Genomic DNA, 25,004 nt, shown 5'->3' with positions numbered 1-25,004 from the left:
ATAATATGGTTTTCCTTATGCATTTGTGTGTGTTTCATAGACCTCCCATTTAAGTCCTATTTATTTACAAACTTCATTTCTCTGTCTGTATAGTTGTGTTTATACATACATCTCACACCCTTATTTATTATAACACTTATAGAACATGCTTATGTAAGAGTAATTTACATATAGGTAGCAAAAGAATCCAGAGAAGGCAATGGCACCCCACTCCAGTACTCCTGCCTGGAAAATCCCATGGACGGAGGGTCGGACACGATGGAGCGACTTCACGTTCACTTTTCACTTTCATGCATTGGAGAAGGAAATGGCAACCCACTCCAGTGTTCTTGCCTGGAGAATCCCAGGGATGGCGGAGCCTGGTGGGCTGCCGTCTATGGGGTCGCACAGAGTCAGACATGACTGAAGTGACTTAGCAATAGCAAAAGAATCAAAGAGGTTGAGTCATAAGTCATAATTTAAAAGAATTAAAAAATTCTTTTCACTCCTCAAACAACTGGCCTGAATGACTTCACAGCTTGAGCTGCTGAATCACATTGCATTATGTACATGGAAACACTCATAATCTATGGAGAAGTTGCACCTTGAAGAGGCATTACACTATGATTAGATCATAGTTCATATAAAAAATGACTTCAGCAGGAGACTACTGGCTTATGAATATAAATATTCAAAGTAACAGAATTAAAATACTGCTTTTTCTAATAAAAAGGTTCTGATCATCTCATTTTGATATCTTCAAGTCAAGTCTACTTTGCAGGAACGTCAATCATGTGAAATGAGGTGGGTTTCTTTTTCCTTCCTCTAACCAACTGAATATAGACAAATGTAAAGAAATGTTTGAGAGGCCTAACTAGTTAAATACTTACTGGTTCCCTGTATTGAAATAAGTGTGAAAGAAAAAACATTTTTTTTTAACCAGTGGTTCTCAAACTTTTAGAGTACATCAAGATCACCTGGAGGGCTTATTAAAATAGATTTCTGGTGCCCAATACTAGAGTTTCTGATTCAAAAGTTCTGGGACGCAGCCCAAGAATTTTATTTCTAATAAGTTCTCGGGTGATGCTGAGGCAGGAGCTGGTGACCCCACTTTCAGAGCTCCTGTTGTAAACAAATCAATCAGAAGGAGATGGCCATGGTTTGAATGCACCACTGAACAAAGACTCCAGGTCCTTCATGTATTCCAGTGTGTTTCTCAGAGATGCGCTGTCAGGAAGCACCTGGACCTTGTGTCTCTGGGGTGAACTCTGGGGAATTTCTGGATCAGTTGGGTAGGGGCTAAGTGGTGAACTTGGGCAGGGAGATGACATTAGTGCCTATATTTTAATTCATGGAAGTTCCCTTGAGGGCCTTACTGGAATCGCAAACATTTGAAAACAAACTTATGAATAAAAATAAGACTCTAGTCCACCTGTACTAGTGGGCCTTGCCAGAAGCCAGACTGGCCTGTAAAAAGCTAGACCAGGATGATGTTTTCCAGCCCTGCTGATAAGAATGATCTGGGGCTCTGTCAGATATCTGTGCTTATAATAAGGGCTCCAGTTAGCGCAACAGACAAGTCTGGAGAACTGGATGTAAGGAGCATTTTTTTCTTTTTCATAGTGGTGCTGAATTTGCTGGTATAGAGCTTCAGAGAGAAGCCCATTCATAAATCCTCCATCTGGGCCAAGTGCCCGCCCACTGCACAGACTGACCTCATTTGCTCAGCTTTCCCTGACATGTGGCATACTTCTGTGGGTCATGAATTGGCCTGGTGTATCTCTCAGTTGTATAATTAGGCCACATTGTGTAATAAGTTTGATGTGATTTGCTGTTTCCATCAATTCTTCTGACTCTTGTGTCATAAGGCAGTTTGGGTGTTGGGGAGACTAGGTTCTCCTGTAGAGGCATGAATGGTCATTTCATTGTTTACGTTTGCCCTTAAAATCAATCAATAGGTATGGAATAAGCTTCCTGAAGATGATTCTGTTTTGACAGATATCTCCTAAAAGTTCCAATAGTGAATAGTACCTACTATGTGCCAGAAAGTATGCCTGTTATTTAATCCTCTTACAACCAATAAGAAAGGGTGATTAGAATCCCCTATTTTACAGGTGAGAAAATTGACCTTCCCAAGTTCAAGTGGAAGATATGGGAAAGGATCTATCAGAGTGTGCCCCAAAACCTGCTGGTGATTAATTAACACACAGCTTTCAGACAACATCGAGAAAAATGATGTCAAAAACTCCAGCCATCATACCCTTACTATAATATCTAACGATCGAAACAGTTTTAATTGAAAGGATATTTTGCCCTTTCTAATGAGCAATCTGAGCTTTCCGAGCCATCACAAAAATGAGTTGTAAGTCTCCCCAGCTCTAGGCAGCCTCAGGCTTTCAAATGCCCATGACTTACTGTGCCCGTGAACCGACTTAGTTAATCACACAATCACCGTGCGTGTTCCTGGGCTGGCTTCAGACCTAATCATGTCATATCGTCGGGTCACAAAAAGTGCCAGTGATCTAATTGAATGTGACTTTGCAATTACAAGTTACATCTTGATGTGATCATATTGTCAGCACTCCACTTGGTTGGGATTTACATATCTCTGTGGTTGGGCGGTTCATCAAAGCCCAGAGCAGAAGGTCATCAGAAAGGTGGTCAGGGCCCTTGCAGAGACTCACTTGTCCATCGTTTCTACTCCATTTGGATAGCATTTATCACACTGCCCTCTTTGACTCTCTCCACACCCTGTACTGAACAAACCTCTCTTTGCTGGATTCTATCTTGCACTGTTGCTTACCCAACTCTTCCCAGGGTTCAGAGCTCTCTGAGAATAAAGCACAGGCTATAATGGGTGCCCTGTATTTGTATCAGTTCAAATCGCATTACAAGTTGCAAGAAGAGGCATTCCAGTTCTTTCCCAGAACTCTTGTATTATTCTCATAAGAACTAGCTGTTCAGAAGACTTCTTTACATAGGTCTGGGCTTCCTTGGTGGCTCAGATGGTAAGGAATCTGCCTGCAATGCAGGAGACCCAGATTTGAGCCCTGGGTTGGAAAGATCCCCTGGAGGAGGAAATGGCCACCCACTCCAGTGTTCTTGCCTGGAGAATCCCCATGGACAGAGGAGCCTGAGAGTCCATGGGGTTGCAAAGAGTCGGACACGACTGAGGGACTAACCGTCCCTTTTTTTCCTTTCCTTACATAGGTCCTACAGTAATAGGAATTGACACACAACGCTTTTCAATGAAAGTGTGTTTGTGGAACTAGTCTGGCGACTTCACTTTTCCTCAATCTTAGTTTTCTCATCTGTGTCATAAAGGCCCACGTCAGGACATGCTGGCTGGTTCTCTCTGCATTCTTACCAGGTGGCAATGCTATTGTGCCGGCCTAGTTTACTGTGCCTTAGATTTTTATGGCATTAGCTCCAAGAGGGCTGTGTTAGAACCCATCAGGTTAGTGCATGCGTGTGAGCATGCTCAGTCCCTCAGTTGTGGGCACTCTTTGTGACCCCCATGGACTGTAGCCAACAAGGCTCTTCTGTCCATGGAATTCTCCAGGCAAGAATACTGGAGTGGGTTGCCACTTCCTTCTGCAGGGGATCTTCCTGACCCAGGGATTGAACTCGAGACTTCTGAGGCTCTTACATTGGCAGGCAGATTCTTTACCACTGAGCCACCTGGGAAGCCCTTCACAAAAAATATATATCCTTAAAACAGCACAGAAATCTTCACAGGGGTGGCATTTTCGAGGTCACAGTTTTTATTCTGATTTTGTCCCACTTTGGTTATATTTCAGATTGGCATGGTATCACATTGAAAGAAATGGGTATCATAGCCTTCTCACACATTTTCTTTATTTTTTTTTTACAAGAGAGCCTTTGAGGTACACATACTTCAAATATCTTTTATTCACCACCACCAGAATACTCAATTCTTGTTTTATTTCTCAGTGAAGCTTAATTTCTACCCAAAGGACAACATATTGTGCCTTCATTGTTTCAGCTGTGTGTCAAACCTTCATCACCTCTAAAGGGACGTTCTTTCTATTCAGAAGATAAAATGAGATGCAGAGAATTAGTCAATCATTTGGACATTAAAAGATTCTATATGAAGAACGGCTAGTTAACAGAAACAGAAATGTTAATGTCCTTTAGTCTCCAAAAGAGATGGTTGAAAATATTTTTGTGGCAGCCAACTTTCAGAAGAGACATCCCAATTACATTAAGATTATATTGTGGAGAAATAGTCATTTCTCCATTCAGGGCCAGAATAAACAGCAAGTCTCCAACAAGCATGGCTCTCACATTTTAGAAACATGCCAAAGCTAGGTAACTAGCTGGTGTGTTTATATGCAACATGCAGATGTCTGACCTAGATACATCTCTAAAAATTAATTTAACAGTGCTGCACTGGGCTCGGCTAATACTCTAACAAGTTTTTTTTCCCCCTTTAATGATGAGCATAAACCCTGAGGGCATTGTGTTTGATGGAAGTGACAGCTCTGCAAGATGCAGGCTCCTCTATGAGTAAGTGTGCTGACTCAGAAAACAGAAGGACAGCACTGATGGGAGGGGAGTTGTCGGACAAATTAGTAACCTTCTCCTTTAGAAGTTATGTAGCTAATCAGTGCTATAGGCATGCTATAGCCGTATCCCAGAGGCAATGGTGACGTCCTTAAGATTTGCTTCTTAAAAGAAAAGTTGGTATAGAACCTAGAATCTGCACTATGAAATGTCCCGGGTCTCTCTCTTTTGATTGTTTGTTATATTTTTGAATTCCATAGCCTCTGAATAAAGGAAGTCATTTTTTTCCTTCTTCTTTAACTCCCTTCTCTCCCTACCCCCAGCTTCAAGAAGGTCCATCATGTTACAGAAAACACACAGGATATTGAAGTCTTTGTCATTCAAATGTGCTTAGAAATAAAATCGCAGATGTTTATATATTTCTATGATATTGCATAATTAAGTCTGATCTCAGTGAGGGAATTTGAACAAACAATTCTACCAGAAAAATAGGTATTTATGTCTATTTGCCTGGGATTTTCTTTAAAGTAGCTCAAGTTACACTGAGGATTAATTAATCTTGTGACTGATTGCTGTGATGCATGGAGCTGAGGGAGCATTTGGAGGATTTGGGAGATATTTGCATGAGATGTGGTGCCCAGACTGAATTAAACATACTGAAAGGGACATGCAAGAAATATCTTACATGGAGGGGGTTTATATATTTTAGATAAAAGGGGAAGTGACCTAAAGGGTTTAGCAGCTCAATGTCAACATTAGATTCCTAATTATTATAGGTAGGATCTACCCAATTGCAACTTACAGAAGTAACTAAAGGATTCTTGAGACCCTATTATAAACTCTGGAATGAGAACCAAAGGCACACTTCCCATTTAGTAAGTGCATAAGGCCTCATAGTGGTGATTGGAGGTTCACACAGGAGTTTAATTCTACTCCTCACTGTGAAGAACTGGTGGGTTTTTAGTCTTTAGTCCTTTAGTCTCCTTCTGGTGGTTGTATCTGGACTCCAGTTCTCCATGCCTTTCCTTCTTCTTTAGGTTTCTTCTGAAGTCAGGTATATGCAGCTACAAACAATAGCAACCTGAGCAAACAGGGATTAAACCATATGGAATTTATATTTTACTTAACAAAAAAATCTGGCAATAAGAGTCCGGAGATTTTTTTTTTTTTTTTGAGTCCGGAGATTTTGATGGCTCAGAGATGTCCCCCTCGTTTTCCTCCTCAGTGGATTGACTTTTCTCCTCAAGTGTGTCTCTCTTGGTCACAAGATAGCTGCCGTTATTCAAGGCCTCGTCTTCCTGTGACATTGCACAAAGGGCGATCTTGGTTTCTCCTTAGAATTCTCTGGTCTTTCATCAGGGAGAAAATCTCTCTTGGAAGTCCATCCTAACCTTCAACTCATCTTCTTTTAGCTTTCATTAGCCAAGACTGAGTCACATGCTCACCGTGGACCAGTCCCCAGCAAGGGGTAATGTGATTTCTGTGACTGGCTCGGACCCTCTCTACTCAAGGTGTGGCCCAAGGAGAAGCACAATTACTTCACCAGGGAGCCTGTTAGAATTGCAGGGTCTTAGACCCACCCCAGACCTATTGAGTCGACATCGTGATCCCAGCTTTAGACCAATGATGATTCAGCCTCTGGGGCTGGGCATGTTCAAGGGAAAATCAGGATTATGGTAGCAATAAAGACGGAAAGTGCATTGGGGGTAGGCAGCCATCAGTATCTGCCACAATCTTCTAGTCTCAAATCACCTGGAGTCATCGCTTGTTTTGTTGACTATGATTTTCTCTCCACACAACTCTGCAAAATGTCATCTGCTTATGTTATGTGCTAACCCTCGGAGTACTTCTGGTCCACTTGAGTGACCCTGCAGCAGTCTCCCTCATCTGCTGGCACTCAGATCGTGCCAGTGATCTCCCTGAGTGCTGGGTGTCATCCACTCCCCTTGGCAAGAGGGATCCCTTCCTGTGTAGGGCCCAAGCTGAAAATGATCTTCCTGTTTGGGTAGGCAGAATAATGGCCTCCAAACATACCCATGTCCTAATCCTTGAAACCTGTACAAGTTACTGCAAAAGACACTTTACAAATATTATGGAAGTAAGGGTTTTGAGGTGCTTCCCTGGTGGTGGAGAGGTAAAGAATCTGCCTTTCAATGCAGGAGATCTGGGTTCGATCTCTGAGTTGGGAAGATCCCCTGGAGAAGGAAATGACAACCCACTTCAGTATTCTTGTGTGGGAAATCCCATGGACAGAGGAGCCTGGTGGGCCACAGTCCATGGTATTCCAAGAGTCAGACTTGACTAAACCACCACCACCAGGATTTCCTAGCTGCTAAATTGGGAAGATTAAATGGTGGTAATGTTTCGTTGCCTGGGGCAGAATGAATGTTCCAGAATGCCACATGCAACGCTTAATCTCAAGTCAGTTGGCCATTTGGTCCCTTTCCAAGAGATGGATGGTGGCATTGTGCCCTACTTGAGGTGTTGACAGACTTAGCCATTCAACAACAAAAACAAAGGATTTTGAGATGGGAAGTTTATCCAGTTAGGCCCTAAATGTCCTTGTAAGAATAAAGCAGAGGGAGGATTGGTTTCAGATGAAGAGAAGACAGTGTGACACCAGAGTTGAGGTTGGAGTGATGAGTGACCCACTGGGGAATGCCATTGGCCACCAGAAGCTGGAAGGGGCAAGGGAGGGATTCTCTCCTCAAGCTTCAGAGCGAAGCAGCACTTGCTTTTAGTCCCAAAAGACTCATTTCAGACCGCTGGCTGCCAGAGCTGTAAAAAAAGAAAGGAAGAAATACATTTCTCTTGTTTTAAGCCACTAGGTCTGTGGCAATTTGTTACAGCAGGCATAGGAAACTAACACACCAGCTTTACAGTCCCTGCAATTCCCTGTGGCACAATTTATAATCCAGCCATGTTACCTTTTCATGATTTTAATATAGTTTGCAGATGGAATTAATCGTTTCATTTCTATAAGACCTTCAAACACTGTCAAAAGAAGATCCTCTTTGGGTTAGGATAAGAAACTAGACCGAGGGAGCCTAGTAAGGCAGTCACCTGTGCATGATGTCACTGTTACCATCTTCTCCCTCCCAGAAAGAGGAAGGACATTTGGGGGGGGCGGTGGTGGTGGAGAGGGAGAAGCTAAGCTTGACTTCAGCAGCTCACAGAGAAGAAGGACAATTAGAAAACCAGCTTCACCTATGCCTGCCAGCTGCCATTCTACAGTGAGTTGAGTCAATTGCACTTTTCTCTGCCAAAACCATTTGACGGGACAATAAGGACTGAGAAAGGTCAAAAGCAGAAGCTCTGAGGAGACCCAACAGGCCACTGAAATGAATAAAGGGTGGTCATTAGCAGCCATGGAGAGACACAAGATGGGTCCGGAAAAGGCTTAGTAGGGGCACTAGGGTCTCATGCAAAGCAGGGGCTGCCACCGGGTGGGCAGAGGTCACAGCGCCAGCGGTCTCAGGGGAGGCGGTAATTCTGCAGACAAGGGGTGGGGGGACCTGACCTCCAGCAGGGAGAAGGAGCCATGGCTGGCATCGGCACATTTGTGCTGAGGGAGGCTTTTAAAGGAGCTCTTTGGACAGTGTTCATCTCGGGCCGTTCAGATGGAGATGGATGAGGGTCTGGAGGGAGGCAGACTAATGTGAAGAATCATTGTTTGCACTGCTGGGAAGGAGGGGGAAGGAGCTGTCACAATCTTGCAAGCACAGCTTCTTTTCAGAAGTGAGCTCTCAGCCTTGATGTCTGCTCCTAAACGCCCTGTGCTGCTAAACGATACTGGTGACCACTCATCCCACTGCCTGCCGAGGAGCCGGGGCGCTAGGGAGCCAGCTTCTCACCTCCAGTTGTGCAGAGCACAGAGCCTCGACCCTGGTGCTCATTCCTTCTCTTGGAAAGAGCCAGCTTACCTTTCACCGCTCAGCTCTCTCTCCACCACTGCTGTGCTTTGCCCGTGGAGAGGACTTGTTGTTTAGTCGCTAAGCTGAGTCCGACTCTTTGCAACCCCTGCACTGAAGCACACCAGGATCCCCTGTCCTTCACTAACTCCTGGAGTTTGCTAAATTCATGTCCATTGAATCAGTGGTGCCATCCCACCATCTCATCCTCTATCACCCCCTTCTCCTCCTGCCCTCAATCTTTCCCAGCATCAGGTTCCTTTTCAATGAGTCAATTCGGAGCTTCAGCTTCAGCATCAGTCCTTCCATTGCATATTCAGGGTTGATTTCCTTTAGGATTGACTGGTTTGATCTCCTCGCTGTTCAAAAGACTCTCAAGAGTCTTCAACACCACAGTTTGAAAGCATCAATTCTTTGGCACTCAGCCTTCTTGATGGTCCAACTCGCACATCCGTCTGTATATGACTACTGGAAAAACCATAGCTTTGCCTATACAGACCTTTGTCTGCAAAATGATGTCTCTGCTTTTTAATACTCTGTCTAGGTTTGTCATAGCTTTTCTTCAAAGGAGCAAGCATCTTTGCCATGTGACATTTATTAGGTGGGTTTCTGTTTTCATTTTTGTTTCTTGGACTTTGCCCTTTTTTTGTTTGTTTACATCATCTTTGTGGTGTACCTCAACCTCACTATAAAACAGATAGTCAAGCAGAGCAGACCTGGTTTCTTGTTCCCAGAGAAAGAAAGGCCAAGCAAAATAGAAAATACATTAACATTCAGTTCTGAGTTTTAAGATTCCAAGGTCCAAAGCTTAGCAGGAGCAATAGGTTTGACAGAATATTTAGTCAATGGACCTCTACCCTCAGCCATGCTCAGCCATGGAAAGGAGCCATGAGAGATGCCTATACCGATGACATGGAGAATCTAGAGAAGAAGAGAAAGCTGGACCAAGAGTTGAAGGCCTTGTCCCACCTTTGCTCTAAGACAAAAGGTCACGGGAGTGTGCATGTCCATACCTTTGTGTGTCAGGGCCGTAAGGTCATAGCTGTTGACAGCAGCCTGTGGATCATGCAAGTCCAAGGTTAGCAGAGAACCAGCTGCCTCAGCAGATACCAATGGGGATGTTGCTGGGCAGAACAAAACAGAGTGATAGCCATCCTCAGATGAGTCAATTCCTAGGCAGGTTGATAAGAAGTCCAGGGGTCCCCAAGGAGAAAGGGGTCTGGAATTCTCAAGGAGGAGAAAAGGACAAACTTTTTTCCCTCTACATCCCTTAGGATTATATAACAATAATGTATGCTGCTTGAGGACAGTTTCCGGAAAAAAAACCTTCTGGCTAATCCTGTTATCTTAAAATGTAAATTATGGGAGTGGGTCTAGTAAGGTCTTTACAACCTCCAGACATTCTTTTGATTCACTGTAAAAACTAATTAAAGGTATATAACTCCATTGCTAACACTAGTGGGGGCGTACTCTTTCTGCCCTCTTCTGATGTCTATGTCGGAAGCTTTCTCTGTCTCCTTTATACTTTAATAAGGCTTTATTACACAAAAGCTCTGAGCAAGCAGCCTCGTCTCTGGCCCCGGATTGAATTCTTCTCCTCTGGAGGCCAAAAATCCCAGCGTCTTTCGTGGTTCAGCAGCAACCTTTCACAGAGATGCCTCCATGAATAAAAGGTGGCAGGAGACAAAGACCATCTTTCCCACTGACATGGGCACACCCCCTGCTTCCCATCACTCTGCCCACAGGAGGGTAGATGTGCCATAAGGGAGAGATACAACTGGAAACCTTAGGCGAGACCTTCAAGTAGCTGAGTTTCCTCAACTTGCCTTAAATTCTGCCACAGTTGGAATGGAAGCTTGGGAAAATAAATGGTTTGAGTAGTGGGGAATAGTTGAACTATTTACACACCTGAGTTAAGTGGCTTATGAAGTAGTATAGCCAATATGCCCATTTTATTTCACCACTGCCATGGAGCTTCCCAAGTGGTGCTAGTGGTTAAGAACACACCTGCCAATGCAGGAAATGTAAGAGACATGGGTTCAATCCCTGGAGGTCAGGAAGATCCCCTGGAGGAGGGCATGGCAACCCACTCCAGTATTCTTGCCTGGAGAACCCCACGGACAGAGGAGCCTGGTGGGCTACAGTCCATAGGGTCACAAAGAGTCCGACATGCCTGAAGCGACTTAACACACACACAGCACATCATGAAAAAAATATTTCCTTTAAGCTCTCCATTTCAGCTGACTGTTTGGAGAGAGTCTGGTTGGACGTTTCATCTACTTTGACTGCCTTTTCTAGCCTTCCCAGCAGGGCTGATGTGAACAAATGATGGATTCCTCTGGATGGTCTCATTCACCCTGTGAACTCATTGAACATGGTTCACATGTGAGTTAAAAGTACCCATGATATAGAGAAAGAGCCATCCAAAGGGGACTAACACTAATACTTGTTGTGACACCATTGTTCTCAGAAAATACCTTGCTCCATTCAGTGACCTGTGATGTGGTTGCTGTAACTCTCCACTTGCAGAGAAAAAAGCAGACTCTCGGTGGTCTACCCAACAATGCATGACTCGCACTGTACTGCCTTGCCAAGGAAATCTAGAAGTACACTGAATATAAGACCCACAGGAGACTTAAGAGGTAGAAGGTAGAAAATACCAACGTTGAGCAAATCAGACCCTCTAGCGGACTAGAGATGCCTCAGCCTGGGGGATTGACTCTCTAGAGGCTGGAGTTCAGTCCAACAGATGGTAGTTGAGGAAATAATTTGAGATGAGGCATAATCAGTAAACAACAAGTTGTGGGACACCAAAGGATCTGATTGAATGGATGTCACATGGAAAATCATAAGCCCACAGACAGTCAAAGAATAACATGTATAGCAGAATAACATGGCATCCAACACAGAACCTAGAAACCTAGCTGTTAATGAAAGAGTTAGGCATGGCCCAAGTGTCACTGAATATCACTTCTCCTACTCAATGTCAGTAATGAAGCAGAGAGGGCTCAGACTCTAAAGGAATATTTACGTGCCAGAATGCCTGGCATCGTCTCCTCAAATGACCATCCTCTCCCTCTGGTGGCCAGCATTTACACACATGAGCTGGCCCAGGGGTCATCCTCAGGATGCCAGCAGCTAACTCTGTGCTCATGGGTCAGTTACCTCTGCTGAGCAAGTAGCTGTGTGATGAGGGATCAGTTACCTCTTCTCTTATACTTTCCTCTGCATAATGAGAGTGCTGGGGATCGTGGAGGCCACTCCCAGTTCCAACACACTGTGATTCTCTCATTATAGTAAAGTGGGTTTAGCTCCAATGTCTTCATCCATTCAGGCTGCTATAACAGAATCCCATCAATTGTTTACACACAGCTGAAATTTATTTCTTATGGTGCTGGAGGCTGAAAAGTCCAAGATCACAGTATCAGTAGACTCAGTGCTTCCCAGACAGTGATCTTTTCATTGTGTCTTCACTGGGCAGAATGAACTAGCTAGCTTTCTGGAGTCTCTTATTAGGACACTAATCTTATCATGAAGGCTCAACCCTTAATACCTAATCACCTCCCAGAGGCTACACCTACTAACACCATCGCCTTTCTGGTTGGGATTTCAACTTACAAATGGGGGGGAGGGGGGGCGGGGGGCAGGCAGGGAGTGCACCAGTATTCAGACAACAGCACCTGATGGAGAAATCCTGACTTCAGCCTCAAGTAACTGCAGTCAGTCCAGAGTGTACATGAAATGGTTTTCTTCTCAGAAAGCCCATGGCTCCTGGTGATGTGATTGGCATTCAAAGTTACAAAAATCTGTTTAAAAGATTCTTTGCTCCTGCCACAAAGGAACTGACTTACATCTTTGTCCATGCATAGCTTGTTTTCTGAACATTTTTTAAGCAATCAAAAATTCACTGTTATCTAAAATACCTGACCCTTTATAAAGCTCCAATGATTTTCCTCTGGCGCACTTCCTCCTTCACACAGACTAACATTTCACTTTGCCATCTTTACAGTTGAATGTCCAACTCCCTCTTCGTGTTCCTCCCAAGAAATCGTGTCTGCAGGCATCCAATGCTCCAAAACTGGGGAACAATCTCTCTGGAGCTCCCCGCCCCTCCACCCACTCCCCAGGCTCTGGTTCATTTCTCTCCAACTATGATTTAATGAGAAAATGTCCCACCTCTTTGTAGATCTTCAATTTCACATAACTTTCTGGGTTCTTCTGAACATATTCATAGCTTAGACAGCACTTGATTTTATTTTTCTACCCCAATAAATTTGTTTTTCTATGTGAACAGAACTCTTTTTTAACCCATAGAAGATTTCTCTTTCACATAATAGAAGATGTCTTTTCCTTCCAAGTAAACAGGGTTACAGACATCTGCTTAGCTTGATCAATAAACAAATGGATTATCAAGTATCCTTCAAATAAATAGCCCATACCACTTGACTGCCAATGCAAGTGACATCTTTGAACTAAATCTAATAGAGAAAGGCTGGAGTAACTGATTCCTGCGTGTATGTGTGTGTTTCCTTTCTTGAGATAAGATGAAACTTGAGCCTACAGACAACCCTGTCATTGATTTTTTAGCCTTTTATCTTCCATGAAAGAATCCCTCTTGTTCCAGCTTTTGTTGTTGTTCAGTCTTTAAGTTGTGTCTGACTCTTTGCAACCCCGTGGACTGCAGCCTGCCAGGCTCCTCTGTCCTTTAGCAAAATAACAAATAGCTGTTGCCTCTGTTTCAAGTCCTGTGTGCTCTCTCTCTCTCCCTTCCTTGGATTAGGGGGTCACACAGTCCGTGGTGATGCAGGATTCCTCAAGAAAGGCCTCTGGTTCCTCTACTGGTCCCCTTGACCCTGTTAGAACGTAGTGGGCCAGGGCAGGTGGTGGGGGCTGCAAGGTGGTAGGAATGCACACAGCTTCCGCTGAGAACAGAAATAATGCAAAAGGCTGTTGAACAGTGGTGAAGTGCAGCATTGATGGGATTTAAACATGCATATAAGATGCTCCAAAAGATGGGGAAATATTCAAAACCAGTGACATGGGCTTAGAACTAATGAGCTCACAGCACACCCAGTGGAACCATGCGAAGAGAAGCCCGGGGGTTTTATCCTGCAGGTAGACTTTTTATTCAAGTCCACCTCTGATAAACTGCATCTCTCCAGACCTTCCTAGGACTCGGCTTCCTCCTGGGACCCCTTGCAAAGGAGCAGCTAATGATTCCGCTTGACCCTCAAGAGCCCACAGTCGCTGAGACAGACCACCAGCCTTTTCTGTCGCCTCCCCCACCCCTGGAGACCTCCATTATTCAGGTGTGTGTTGGCATCTACCAGGAAGTCAGGACTGTAACCAGGGTTGGAGAGAGGAGGAAACTGTGGCTTTAAGCTTTTTGATTTTATGAGGTGAATCTCTGTCTGCGACACAGTATGATAGGTGCTGTGAGACAGTTATCAGAGCAAGCATGTGAGTACCCCTCCCCTTCACCACTCTGAGTGATTCACAATCAGTACGTCAGCATTCAGCGCCCACAAGGGCCTGGAGGCACTGCTATTACACCCATTTTAGAGATGTGGAGACTGAGGTGCCTACTCTTAAGGAATTCTCGAGGTTGCAGCCTTGTCTGCCGCAGTCCAGGGCCAAAGCTATCATGGGTACAGAGCCAGAGGAAGTACGAGGGATTTTTGAAGACACCCCAGCAACTTTCTAGCTAACTTTGGCAGACACGTCGGGGGAGAGCCATGTCTGAAGGAGAAGCAGGGTTAAATATAACTGCAGAGGAGGAGAGTCATTTCAAATATCAAAAAACAGCATGGCCACAGATCCAAGGCTAATCTGATGCCTGTGACCCCATTGGGATCATGACTGGGGTAGGGGTGGGAGACAGGCTAGCAGATGAGGCCAGAATGAGATGCCCTTGTGTTCTGGTGAATGCTGTCATCCCGGCCTGCCTCTAACAGCTCCCTCTTGGTTCAGAAGTGTCCTGGTCTTGGGGAGGGGGTGAGGGGAGGTAGGTGTGGGGCTTCCCAGGTGGCACTAGTGGTAAAGAATCTGCCTGCCAAGCAGGAGACCTGGGTTCAATCCCAGCATTGGGAAGATCCCTGGAGGAGGGCATGGAAACCCACTCCAGTATTCTTGCCTGGAGAAGCCCATGGACAGAGGAGCCTGGTGGGCTACAGTCCATGGGGTCACCAGGAGTCGGACATGACTGAAGTGACTTAGCATGCACTCACGTCCTGGTCTGGATGGTAAATTGCATCATTACCTTGGGCCAGACGGAGAAGCCAGGAGGAGATTCTTGCTAAGGAAGCAGACGGAAGTTTTGGAAAAGTTTTCCTGATAGCAAGGAGGAGGGGTTGGAGAGAAATGAGGGACCCCTCAGGAGGTCATGACCGGGGTCCAGAATGTGGCCCTGAGCCCAGGCAGTGGCTGTGACAGTAACAAGAAAGGAAGAGCCTCTTGACCAGAGGTTAATTGACACAACTCTGGAACTTGTCATTGAAGACTGCGGACGGATGACAGGTCTAGTGTGGGCGGCTAGAGATGCCTCAGCTCACTCGGAGGGCACAGACTAAATACCTGATTTTCAAAATCTTGAACTTGAGTTGCCGAGGAGCTTCCTACAGGCAGAAGGAAACGTGGGGCCACCTATGGGAAAGGAGTGAAATTTAAAAGGTAGATTCAGGAATAGCCAAAGGAGATACAGATGTTGAAAAGGAAGGGATGCCTGAAATGAGAGAGGAGAGGCCAAGGCCTGAGAAAAACTGTCAGGGAGATGAGGGAACAAGAGGAGCCCAAGAATCAGAGACAGAGAGCAGGCAGGGGTGGTCCGTGGGCCATGGGCTGGCTACTGCTAGCTGTGTCTTGAGAGAGCAGTGGCAGAGGTGGGAGCAGAGATTTCCTTCAGGGCTTTCCAAGGATTGCGACTGGTGAAGGCAGAGCCTGGGATCCAGAGCAAGATCCCTGCAGGAAATGGATCAGCTTACCTTGCACTCAGAACCCTACACCCCTTCTCCCTGGCCTCCCTGGCCTTTGCTCTGGCTGTGCCCAAGGCCCAGCCCACCCTCACTGGCTTACTCACTCCAGACCCTTCTCTTCTCTTAATTTTCTCACCATCCACAGAGAAGCAATCAGCAAATCCCGTCTCAACCACTGCAGGGGTTCCAAAGCCAAATCAGAGGACCACCGTCACGTCCCCACCATCACCTGTCTGGTCTGAGCCATCATCACCCATCACTGCCTCACCAGTGCCCCCTGCTCCATCCCCCCCAGCAGATCCAGGGTGGGCCTTTGAAGGTGTAAGTCACAGTGAGTCATTCTCTGACTTGATGGCCACCAGCTGACTTCAGGCCTAAAATTCTTGCTGGGGCTTAGGGCTGTGGCTCTGATGCCCCCTCTCACTCTCCAACCAACTATTCCTGAAACCCTCCCTGGAGCACCAGCCGCAGGCCCCTGCTCTGTATCCTGTGGCCTGGAACATTCTCCCGTATAGGGTCATATGCCCCACTAGACCCACTAGCTCTCTGCTCCAATGTCACTCCCCTGCCTCCCCCACTACCCATCTAAAACACAACCCCTTAGCTGTCTCTTTCTCTTCCCTTAGCCTGTTTTGTTTTTCTTCATAATCGTTATAACTTCCCATTATATTTTTCCATCCTCCTGATAGAATTTACACACAGTAAAACTCACTCCTTTTAATGCACAGTTTTCTGAGCATTGAGAGAAACTTCAGTCCTTTAATCATCACCACAGTCAAGATCTGAAATAGCTCCATCACTCCCCAGATTCACTCAAGCCCCCTTGGAGTCAATCCTTCCACACCTGGTCCTCAGCAATCTGTTTTCTGTTCTTGTAGTTTTGCCTTTTCCAGAACATCATATAAATGTTGGAGTCATATAATATGTGGTGTTTTCATGTCTGTCTTCCTTTCTTAGCGTAACGTGTGTGGGGTTCATTCATGATGTTGGATCCAGCAGTTCGTTCCTTTTTGTAGCTGTGTAGTATTCCATTGTGTGGATGACTGCACAATGTTAATTCCCTATTGAGGATATTTGAGTTGTTTTCAGTTTTGAGTGAATGTGATTACAGTTCCTCCGCAACTTGTGATCAGGTTCTTGCGAATACATGAGGTCTCATTTTTCTTGGGTAAATAAGTAGAAGTAAGAATTGCTGAGCCCTATGGTAGCTGCATGTTTAACTTTACAAGAATCTGCAACCCTTTTCCAGAGTGGCGGTACCACGGTACATTTCCACAGGCAAGAGGTGACAGCTGTAGTTGCTCTGCATCCTCACCAGCACTTGGTGTTATGGGTTTTTTGGTTTGTTTTTGTTTTGCCATTCTAACCAACGTACAGCGGTATTTCATCATGGCGGTCATTACCTGTTGATTTGTGAGTCTATATATACAAATGGACAATGGCTAGACCCCATGTGACAGTAGAACTCTAACCCACCACCTCTGTAGCAGCCAGCACACAATGGTCCAGCCTGAGTCAGAGAGTACCAGCTTCCTCTAATGTTTGCACCCCATGCACTTCCAACTCAGGACCTACTCAAGAGAGTCAAATATGCTCCCCCAACCAAGCACATAGGATGCTCTGCTTCTGTTAACCCCTCTTCAGCTGCCCAAGGTCACCAGCCTGCAGTCAGGGCACACCTGAAGCCTTCCTTTTACATCCACTTACGTCTAAAGCTGTCCCACATCCTGCCTCCCTTTGACTCTGCCTAACATGAGTGATTGCAGCCATGAAATTAAAAGACGCTTACTCCTTGGAGGGAAAGTTATGACCAACCTAGATAGCATATTCAAAAGCAGAGACATTACTTTGCCAACAAAGGTCCGTCTAGTCAAGGCTATGGTTTTTCCAGTGGTCATGTATGGATGTGAGAGTTGGACTGTGAAGAAAGCTGAGCACCAAAGAATTGATGCTTTTGAACTGTGGTATTTGAGAAGACTCTTGAGAGTCCCTTGGACTGCAAGGAGATCCAACCAGTCCATTCTGAAGGAGATCAGCCCTGGGATTTCTTTGGAAGGAATAATGTGAAAGCTGAAACTCCAGTACTTTGGCCACCTCATGCGAAGAGGTGACTCATTGGAAAAGACTCTGATGCTGGGAGGGATTGGGGGCAGGAGGAGAAGGGGACAACAGAGAATGAGATGGCTGGATGGCATCACTGACTCAATGGATGTGAGTTTGAGTGAACTCTGGGAGTCGGTGATGGACAGGGAGGCCTGGCATGCTGCAATTCATGGGATCACAAAGAGTCGGACACGACTGAGCAACTGAACTGAACTGAATATGAGTGAGGGTAGCTGGTTCCCTGCCCTAGGAAGCACTCAATAAATAGCCTCTGCTTGTTCTCCTTTGGGCTTCCCTGGTGGCTCAGACCATAAAGACTCTGCCTATAATGCAGGAGGCCCGGATTCAATCCCTGGGTCAGGAATCCTCGATCCCTAGTTCTCCTTTGGGTGCTCTTCATTTATTTTCCAAGTTTGTGTATTTACTGTCTTCTTCCATCAGGAAGGGTCTCCAGGAACAGTGCCTGGAGATGCTAATAGATGCTCCAAAAGTTCTGTGGACAGAAAAAAAAAAAAAAAAAAATCTTTGGACAGACTTCAGGAATTTCTAGGACTCAGTTTGAGCCCTTGGCTCATTTCCTTTGAGGGGTGGCAGAAACTGTAGCCCAGGAAGTTGCCTCACCAGTAGGGCCTGGGGCTCTGGCATGTCCCCTGCCCTCTGCTGGGGTTGGTCGGCGGGGTGTGCCCAGCTCTGCCACTTCTCCAGACCCACCCCATCTCCTGATTGGCAGCTTGCCTGCCCATCTGATCAGCTTCCCTCTGCTTCCCTGAGGAGAGGCTCAGACAGTTTGGGCCAGCTCAGGGCATATGGGGAGAAGACCTTCTAGTTCTTTCTAAACATCTTGTCTGCTGTGGAAGAATGCAAAGCCCCGAGAAAGAAAGCCCACAGGAGGCTCTTTCAAAGGCAGCCAGAATCTTCTCTACTTTTGGAAACTGCCTCGTGGGAAGGGAGGCCTGTTAGACTAAACATCTCGCGGTCCCAAACTGCAACAATTTTGGAAATGCTCCCCAGGCTATGTCTCTCTCTGGGAAAAGGGAATTATAAACCCTGAGTCTGAAGCAGCTCTACGTTCATCTCAGCTCAAGGGCTTTCTAGAGTCCCTTCTGGAAGTCAACTTCAGAAATTGGACTTGCAGCAGCAGAAAAGCAGATGCCCCAGCCCTGGGTGGGATGGGGCTCAGCCCTGGTCTCCAGGGGTCCCGTCTCTCCTGAGGCTGATGGGGAGACGGCATCGGTGCTATAGGGGGACCTCAGAGCCCTGGAGGCACCCACTAAACCAAATGATAAAAACAAACAGCAGAATAAAACTTTCAAGACTGCATCTCCATATGTGAGGATTTTTTAATATTTTTTGTCACTATGTTAGTCACCCAGTTGTGTCCAACTCTTTTTGGGGACCCCGTGGACTGTAACCCACCAAGCTCCTCTGTCCTTGTAATTCTCCAGGCAAGAATACTGGAGTGGGTAGCCATTCCCTTCTCCAACGGATCTTCTCAACCCAGGGCTTGAACCTGGGTCTCCCACATTACAGGCAGATTCGTTATCATCTTCACCATCTGAGCCACCAGTCGAATTTATTTTCTTAAATATGTCTAACTGTTCCTTAATCAGCAGTTGTTTAAAACACCTCGGTTTCATCTCAGATTACGTATTTAATGACCTCCAAAGGAAGACTTGAAGCTACTCAACAGGGCTCCGATTTTTCTGTAATATGATCCCTTTTACCTACTATCTGTTGGAAAACCAGCCACTTGGTGAAATTTTTAAGAATGAGTTAATGGGTGATACAGGGAGGCAGGGGGTTCTCCATCCTCACCCTGAGCCTTGTTCCCATAAGATGCCTCAGCTTGAGGAGACCTGAGCTTGTGCAGGATGCCTGTGGAAGGGCTGTGAATTTGGGCTCTGGGCTCCCTAGCTATGGACGAGACAGCAAGTCTTCACATTTGTCTGGTCGGCAACCACAGGGTGACTCCTGAGTTTTGGGCCCCATAGCTCAAGCAACACTTGACAAACAGGAGCCTTTATTACTACACATACCAACCCGGATAGTTCAGACACACAAAAACAGCTTGAAGCTGGGAGAGCACTGGGCAGAACTGTGACGTTTGAAGTATGTACACCTATTGCCTAAGACTCTTGGTTGTGTTCTAGGAGGGAGAGTTTGTTTTGTTTCTTTCTCATGGATCACTTTGCTATTTAATGAATTTTTTTTTTTAATCTGGCAGTTCTGTGTAGGACACACTTCAGGTTCATTTCCAGGGGAGAATCAGAACCATCAAATTATTGACAATGAATGAATGGATGGACGAACTGATGGGCACTGAGTTGTTGAAGCTCCAATATTTGTCCACCTGATGCAAACAGCCCACTCAATGGAGAAGACGCTGATGTTGGAAAAGATTGAAGGCAGAAAGAGAACAGGCTGACAGAGGATGAGATGGTTGGATGGCATCACCAATTCAATGGACATGAACTTGGGCAAATTCTGGGAAATGTTGAGGGTCAGGGAGGCCTGTCCATGGGGTCACAAAGAGTTGGGCTTGACTTGGTGATTGAACAACAGAAAATGAGTTGCTGGGAGGCACAGATGTTGGGCCAAGGAATTTTACATTTTCTCTTGTCTTTTCATCTGCCCAGCAAAGACTTCTTGTGAAATATCTTAACAGACCAGGATGCAGGCTTAGTCAAGTCTGACTCTTTGCGACTGCATGGACTGTAGTCCACCGGGCTCCTCTGCCCATAGAATCCTCCAGGCAAGAATACTGGAGTGGGTTGCCATGCCCTCCTCCAAAGGATCTTCCTCACTTGGGGATCAAACCCACGTTTCCTGAATTGCAGACAAAGTATTTGCCCTCTGAGCCACCAGGGAAGCTTGCTTAGGATTACTGAGAGGCAAAGATGAAGTCTGATCCCAGCTGAAAGGGCTCTTGGGGTCGTGAGTGCCTGGACTTGGGTAGAACCAGTGACTTCATCCTGAGCCTCAATGATGCTCACCCTCCCCTTTTCCTGATCCTGGTGAAGGAGCCTTGCAAAGTTGGAGTACTGCCCAAAGGGAGGGGGAGAGGTGCATGCAGAGGAAGTGATCCCACACCATCTTTCCCTCATCTGAGTTTTTCCCCCGGGCCTTCAAATGATATTCTGCTCCCTGACACCCTCCATCTCCCGCATCTGTAATGACTGGCCTCCTGGGCCCTCCGCTGCTTCTCCGCTGTTTCCCTGATCCAGCACTTTTTCCTCGGTGCATTATTTTCCCCTGGATTTTCAAATTCCCTGTGGACCCTAATCAGACAGCAAGCTGCGCACACTTGGCAAGTTTTGAGTTTTAATAAAAAATCGTGTTTATTCCTGTGAAGGCTTTTTTCCTTCCCCATGAATTCTCCTAACGAACGCAGTTTTTTCTTGACTCGGGCTTTTTCTTGAGTTGGGTTTTTCTTTAAAGCTGACTCTACTCGCAGGTTCACTCTGATCTCAAGAGCCAGGAGCCTGTACCGCAACTCCAACAGTTTCAGGTCCTGGGGAAGACTTGCATTAGCCCGCTTCTGGTTTTTGCTCCTGGTGTGTCCAAAGCAATTTAAAATATCAAAGGAAAAGGGAGAAAAGAAATAAGAAATGACCCAGGCCTGCATGAAGATGTAAAAGGCATTCTGATATTCTGAGCAATGAATCAACGGCACCTGATGTCTTAGTCAAGAGCTGGATGAGCTCAGGCCACCTGATAGGTCTGTGGTCCTGGGTTCTGTCCTGGGAGCCACCACAGCAGGGACCACTCTCTGATGCTATGTCACGAATGCGGGGAGAATGATGTTTGCAGAAACTGGTGGTCCCGTCAACCCAGTCCTTCCCCATCTACTATTATTACTACTACTCATAGCTCACCATGAGCCTGGTGTGTGTGCCCAGTCGTGTCTGACTTTGTGACCTCTTGGGCTGTAGCCCACCAGGCTCCTCCGTCCATAGGATTTCCCAGGGGACAATACTGGAGTGGGTTGCCTGCCCTCCCCCAGGGGATCTTCCCAACACCAGGAATGAACTCGTGTTTCCTAAGTCTCCTGTATTGGAGGCTATATCACGTCAAATAGCTGAACTCAGTTTCTTCCTTCCCTCCCTGTCTTAATCCTCTAGCATTGGAGGTGACTGTCAATGAGGCAGTGAAAAATGTGACGATGAAAAGAAGTTGCAAGAAGGAGTAAAGACCTTGTACTGCCTCAGTTGGCACCTCCGGACAGTGCAAGAATTAGACTAGATCTTCATCACGTGGAATGACCTGGACAGCTTTCTAACACTTCACCTGCCCGGCCCTGACCTATTTGATAGTCTCTGAGGAAGGGGCTGATTGTGTATTTTGTTGTGCATTCCTTGGTTGAGGGGCTTCCCAGGTGGCGCTAGTGGTAAAGAACCTGCCTGCCAATGCAGGAGATGTAAGAGAGGAAGGTTTGATCCCTGGGTTGGGAAGATCCCCTGGAGGAGGGCATGGCAACACACTCCAGTAGGTTTGCCTGGAGAATCCCATGGACAAAGGAGCTTGGCGGGGTACAGTCCATAGGGTCACAGAGTCATACACAACTGAAGCGACTTTGCATGCATGCACCTTGGTTGAGACTAATTGGAGAAAGTGATGACTGTCAGGATCCCTCCCCATCCAGATGCTGAGTCAGTGAACCCCTTCTGCCAGAGACCACAAACTCCTAGGAGATTGTTTCTTTCTTCCCAGAGGATCACACCCTTCCCATCAAAACATAGTAGGTACTCAGGAAACATTTCGGGAATCAAGTAGATGGAGTTATCTTCTTATGTCTCATTTTCTTATTTCTGCTGCTTATGAAAATACATTAGTGGGAATGGACAATTGCGTAACCGTGTGGACTTGATCCATTTATAACACAAAGTTAATCTAACCCAGGTTAATCATCCTGAAGTTCTTAGCCATTTGGAATCTCTCTCTGATGGGACAAGAGGTCATACATTTACAACGTGTGGATTTTATGAATAATTGTTTCCTCTTCCAAATTAAGCTTGTTTTCTCAATGAAAAAATCTACGTTTTTTTCCCCACCTGATCTGAGGTTCTTCTCACACTTGGAGACACCTCAACCCCCTTTTTTTTTTAATAACTCTAGATCTTTGGACCTTTCATCTCAGTTTTCCTACATATGCCCCTAGCTGCAGTCGAAAAATCTATAATGTGCATCTAGCAAGTGGCCTCCAGAGGGGCCTGACTCGTGGGCTCACCGCACCTGTGTTTTCTAGTGCTTTCTCATTTTAAATGCTCCTAAACCAACAGCCGGCAGCACTGGTCATTAGGGAAGCCGTGGACGCTGAGCCGGCGCATCAGCACAATTACCGGGGCAGGTCCAGCAGGCTTTCTGCTGTGGGTCGGGGCCCCCGGCACTGCAAGTGTCTTCAGTGCATTGGCAGCCTAAGCACTTGTTTTAGGCTTAATTGGCCTGAGGCTGGTACATGGACCCCAGCTTTGTCCCCTGAAGCAATGCACAGAGCACTGTAGTGGAGAAGGGATGAGCTGCTTCCGCAAGGCCTTGTACAAGAGGAATAAAGCCTTGGGTCATTGTTGCCACATGGTCGCTGCCACCTGCTTTGGCCCCTCTCACCTGGGGCTTGCTGCGTAACGTGGCATGCGGTGCACCAGTAGTGATGAAATGTACTTTTCTTTTTAATTCTGAGCTCCAACCAAATGCTTTCCCATGATGTTTTTCTCCCATAAATCAGCCTCAAGGCATGTGTACACAAACATTTCTTACCAGTCAGCCCTTTCTTGACTGCTCTGTAGGAAAACAAGGGACAGTGTTTTTCCCGTCCTGCTGTCCAGAGAGTGGGTATAAGGACCGCTGGGAGTGGGGAACCAGATGACAGGCTGCAGCCCTGGCTCTGCCCCAGTGCACTTGGGACCTTGGAGTTGACATTTAACCTCTTCTAGCCTCAGTTTACCCATAGGAAAAGTGGAAATAGTGATACCTATCCTGTCTATCTCACTGATAATTTAATTATTGTTGTTGCTGTTCAGTCACTCAGTCGTGTCAGACTCTGCAACCTCATGAACTGCAACACGCCGGACTTCCCTGTCCTTCAGTATCTCCTGCTGCTACTACTAAGTCACTTCAGTCGTATCCGACTCTGTGCGACCCCATAGACGACAGCCCACCAGGCTCCACTGTCCCTGGGACTCTCCAGGCAAGAACACTGGAGTGGGTTGCCATTTCCTTCTCCAATGCATGAAACTGAAAAGTGAAAGTGAAGTCACTCAGTCATGTCCGACTCTTAGCGACCCCATGGACTGCAGCCTACCAGGCTCCTCCGTCCATGGGATTTTCCAGGCAAGAGTACTGGAGTGGGGGGCCATCGCCTTCTCTGAGTATCTCCTGAACTGTGCTCAAATTCATGTCCATTGAGTCGATGATGCCATTCAACCATCTCATCCTCTGTCGCCCTCTTCTCCTTCTGGCTTCAGTGTTTCCCAGCATCAGGGTCTTTTCCAACGAGTCAGCTCTTCACATCAGGTGATTGAAGTATTAGAGCTTCAGCATCAGTTCTTCCAACGAATATTCAAGGTTGATTTCCTTTAGGATTGACTGGTTTGACCCCCTAGCAGTCCAAGGGACTCCCAAGAGTCAGTCTTTTTCTAGCATCGCAGTTCAAAAGCTTCAATTCTTCGGTGCTCGGCTTTCTCTATGGTCCAACTCTCACATCCATACATGATTACTGGAAAAACCATAGCTTTGACTGTAGGGACCTTAGTCGGCCAAGAGATGTCTCTGCTTTTTAATAGTTGAGAGAAAGTGATCTGTGAGAAGTACAAAATTATCCAAATGCCTGGTGTTGTTAATTTCCACGACTTGAGTGAATGGGGATGTTTCCCTTTGGATCTGTGTGGTGGCCTGGTTTTCAGTTGCCACAGAAAAGTGTCTTCAGGTCTGGTGTGTCTGGTAGCAGTAGTACAGCCCTCCTTCCTCATCCATCTCTGTGCGTCACATTTCCTAAAGAAGATCTCTGTAGATCATGTGCCAATTTGTTGGGGGCAGTTCTCCATCAAGGTGGAACCTGGGTCATTCATCTTTACACCTGGCAGCTGCCGTCGACACATAGCAGATGCTGCCCTGAAGGGCTAGGAAGTGACAGGAACAGCTCATCTGAGAGGGAGCCACAGCACCCCGTGACTTCTGATGTGTGCTTTGGGGGAAGAAATTCCAAAGAGAGGAGGTGTGTTTGAAATTATTGCTCCCCCAAACCCCAATCCTGTTTCACGTGTTTTTTGCCCCAATCTAACACCCAAGAAGGAAGGGATGGTCTTGGGAGACTCTGGTCCCATTTCCAGGTGTCTTATTGTCGCTTTGATTAATATTCAGTTCACAGAAGGTATGGAAAGCTCAGGTGAGGCTTTTGTGACCATTCACACTTTGAGGAATTAGGCATCATTTGTGCAGTGAATGTCTGAGCGTGCGCTCTGCTCCGGAAGTACGATGGTGAACAAGACAGACAGGGCCTTTGTTCTCGAGGTCTGAC

At 46.2% G+C, this 25,004-nt stretch overlaps 1 long non-coding RNA gene across 1 annotated transcript; it reads left to right on the top strand.

Annotated features, from left to right (window-relative positions):
• Nucleotides 1-314: 314 nt before the first annotated feature.
• On the top strand, nt 315-20,794 carry LOC138985804 (uncharacterized). The gene is made up of 3 exons (XR_011462770.1): nt 315-783; nt 13,580-13,726; nt 19,716-20,794. It is a non-coding gene; the product is annotated as an uncharacterized lncRNA (long non-coding RNA).
• The last annotated feature ends 4,210 nt before the right edge of the window (nt 20,795-25,004 follow it).

Source organism: Bos mutus, chromosome 26 (genome assembly GCF_027580195.1).
Source record: "Bos mutus isolate GX-2022 chromosome 26, NWIPB_WYAK_1.1, whole genome shotgun sequence".
Lineage (NCBI taxonomy): Eukaryota > Metazoa > Chordata > Mammalia > Artiodactyla > Bovidae > Bos > Bos mutus.
Note: the sequence above shows the minus strand (reverse complement) of the source record. Positions and strands in the feature narration are given on the sequence as shown.